Source organism: Convolutriloba macropyga, unplaced genomic scaffold, assembly GCF_964194025.1.
Source record: "Convolutriloba macropyga unplaced genomic scaffold, txConMacr16.3 SCAFFOLD_1541, whole genome shotgun sequence".
Taxonomy (NCBI): domain Eukaryota; kingdom Metazoa; phylum Xenacoelomorpha; order Acoela; family Convolutidae; genus Convolutriloba; species Convolutriloba macropyga.
The window spans coordinates 1-3445 of record NW_027449448.1 but is presented as its reverse complement, the minus strand read 5'-3'; the positions used below and the strand labels follow the sequence as shown (position 1 = coordinate 3445).

Sequence of the window (3445 nt, the reverse complement as noted above, 5' to 3'; positions counted from 1 at the left end):
CAGCATGTGAAAGGTATAGATAAAAGTTATCGTTGCAGTCAGTACTGTGTAGTTACTAGTAGCTGGATTTAAGCTCGAAGTGAGACACTGTTGGTGAAACTTCATCATGAGAACGTCACAAGCTGATCACGCTCTATGATATGACTAGTATTATGTTGCTTATAGTAGGCTAAGCGCAAGCCGAAACATCAACATGTGAAAGTCGTAGAATTTTGCGATCAAACTGTGGCTAGTACTTTGATGATGCTTGTAGCCAACCGAATTGGTTGAAAAGCCCAATAAGTAAGCTAACTTGGGAGAGCTTGTTGGAAACCAAATGCTACTAGATTGGTCCAAATACATCCTTCAACAGGGGATCACTTGGCTCGCTTTACGAAGAGGAGCACAGCTATATGTGTTAATTCGGTATGAATCGCAAGATTTGTTTACCGACCTCTCTAACGCAAAAGGCGGTCTCGGCTTCGGCTGTTGACTGCGTCCGATTCAGGGTTATATAACTCTCGATTGAACACATTGATGTTCTATTGTTGGTGCTTCCAATAAAATTGGAACACTTAAAGCAGAACCGATTCAAATAATAGCATTCTGATCAATGATTGCATTCCTTGATCAAGAACTGCTGGAGTCATTGTGATGGCGAATTTTCTTCATAAGAAAATTGCAAAGAGACGGAAACTTAATGAGACTAGTATTATGTTGTTTCTAGTAAGCGGAAGCTGAAACAGCAACATGTGAAAATCAAGTTTTGTTCAATGATCTCGAGGCGATAAGTACTATGAAGCAACTAGTAGCCTAAGCATGACTCAGATTTGAGACAGTCAAAAAGACTGGCGAAACTTCTTCACATGAAAGTTACATAGAGAACTACAAATGTATACAGCGAGTATTATGTTGTTTCTAGTAGGCGAAAGCTGAAACATCAACATGTGAAAGTTGTCTGCAAACTGTAGAACGATATGTGATTAGTACTGTGCTGTTACTAGTAGCCAGTCTGACTGTAGAAGCCAAGACAAAGGGAAACTAATGCATCTGAAAAGGACAAGTTATGGAAAGGTATGCACGATAAGTATTATGTTGTTTCTAGTAAGCGGCAGCTGAAACATCAACATGTGAACGTCGTTGTGTACAGTAACCTAGAACTATATAGTCCTTAGTAACGTGCATTTACTAGTACCTGTAATTGGTATTCAGACTCAGGCAGTTTGGAATAGTTTGGCAAAGATGCACCAGAGAAAACTGGGATTTGATACAGAAATTGTTGAATACAAGTATTATGCTGCTTCTAGTAGGTTGAATCCGAAACATCAGCATGTGAAAATTGAAAACATTTCTGGTTCGAATTGTCACAAGTATTTGGTGATCTGAGTAGCCAAACTCACTACAACGCCAATTGAAGGCAAAAATTCTCAACGGGAAAAGCTATTCTCATTGAATGAGCTAACAAGACGAGTATTATGTTGCTTCTAGTAGGCGAAAGCCAAAACATCAACATGTGAAAGTCTTGCTGAACAAATTTAATGTTGTTGAGCTCAGTACCGTGTGAATTAGTAGCCATAATTGGCGAGCGAAAATTGAACTGGCGAAACTTCGTCTTTGGAAAATTGCAGATGCCGAGCACTTATTTTGCAACGAGTATTATGTTGACTGTAGTAAGCGAAAGCCGAAACAGCAACATGTGAAAGCTGTTGAAATTTGTGGTCATTTTGCAATAAGTACAAGGAGTGTAACTAGTAGCCAGGTCAAAATTTGGGATAAGAATGAGCAAAAATTCTGCATGAGAACAGTTGAAATTATGAAACTAAATTACAAAGACTAGTATTATGTTGTTTCGAGTACGCGAAAGCGGAAACATCAACATGTGAACGTTTGTAACGAAGTTTCGTTAATTTTCAGCCTAGTACTGAGCAAGAACGAGTAGCCTCATCTCCAATCCCACGCAAAATGTAGTGAAATATGTGAGTGAACCTTATTCACGGTGAGGGTTTCCCGAGGTCTGTATTGCAGCGAGTATTATGTTGCTTCTAGTAAGCGAAAGCTGAAACAACAACATTTGAAAGTTGGAATTAATGACTGAATGGAAACTTCGACCTGTGTTTGATAGTAGTAGCGAACAAAACTGCTGAATCGGTTTCTGTCTCATATTGGTCAGTGAACCAATTAAGAGACAATCAACTACATAACCTGAATTGGGCGAGAGAACCCCCTTAACTTAAGCATATCAGTAAGGGGAGGAAAAGAAATCAACTGAGAATCCCTTAGTAATGGCGAATGAACAGGGAAAAGCTCATCGGGAAGAGAAATGGCAACATTTCTCGGTGTCCGGTATGGTTTGATGCTAGACTGGTGAATTTGTCCTGATGTCTACTGGAAAGTAGCATCAAAGAAGGTGAAAAATCCTGTAAAGGTCATTTTCGATACCAGTCATAATGGCTCATTCCTATGAGTAGAGTTGTTTGAAAGTGCAACTCGAAGCTGGAGATATGTCTCTCCAAAAGCTAATTATAAAGCGAGACCGATAGTAAACAAGTACCGTGAGGGAAAGTTGAAAAGCACTCTGAAGAGAGAGTGAAAAGTACGTGAAACTGTTGAAGGGGAACTGGAGTGAGCGTTACCATACTCAATGCCTTGATATTATATTCTCGGCTACCGAGTAGTGTAGTTGTCGTCTTTTGGCAAATCTTGTTAATGAATCGAGCAGAAGTTTTCCTCGGAATTCTTCTTGTTGATTCTAAACAAAATGAGATAAATTGATCTTGATTGCCTGTCTGACCTCAACTTCCTATTCAATGCTCTCTACAGCCCGTCTTGAAACACGGACCAAGGAGTGTGAGTTGCTTGCAAGTGTTGTCGCTCATTGAAAGCGCACACGCGAAATGAAAGTGAACAGTGTAATTTTTATGAATTGCACTACTTTGTGTGGTGAGGGCGCCGATTCGGTGTCCCGCAACCACGGACGGTTTTGCTCTTATTGCATGACTGATCCAGAGCAAGTAGCACACGACCCGAAAGATGGTGATCTATGCTTGGGCAGGGCGAAGCCACGGGAAACCATGGTGGAAGCCCGAAGCGGTTCTGACGTGCAAATCGATCGTCTGACCTGAGCATAGGGGCGAAAGACTAATCGAACCATCTAGTAGCTGGTTTCCTCCGAAGTTTCCCTCAGGATAGCAAAAGCTTGAGCAAGATTGAAAAATCTTCGCAAAGCAATTTCATCGGTTAAAGCGAATGATTAGAGGAATGGGGGGAAATTTTTCCTTCACCTATTCTCAAACTATAAATCGGTGAGATGTCCTTGTGACTTAATTGCACTTGGACTATGAATGCAAGCTTTTTGTGGGCCGCTTTTGGTAAGCAGAACCGGCGATGTGGGATGAACCAAAAGTTGGGTTAAGGCGCCTAACTACTTGCTCATGAGTCACCACAAAAGGTGTTGATTGATACTGAC

General features: G+C 40.9%; 1 pseudogene; it reads left to right on the top strand.

The window, feature by feature from the left end:
- The first annotated feature begins 340 nt into the window (after positions 1 to 340).
- LOC142355039 (5.8S ribosomal RNA) lies at positions 341 to 492 on the top strand (annotated as a pseudogene).
- The last annotated feature ends 2953 nt before the right edge of the window (positions 493 to 3445 follow it).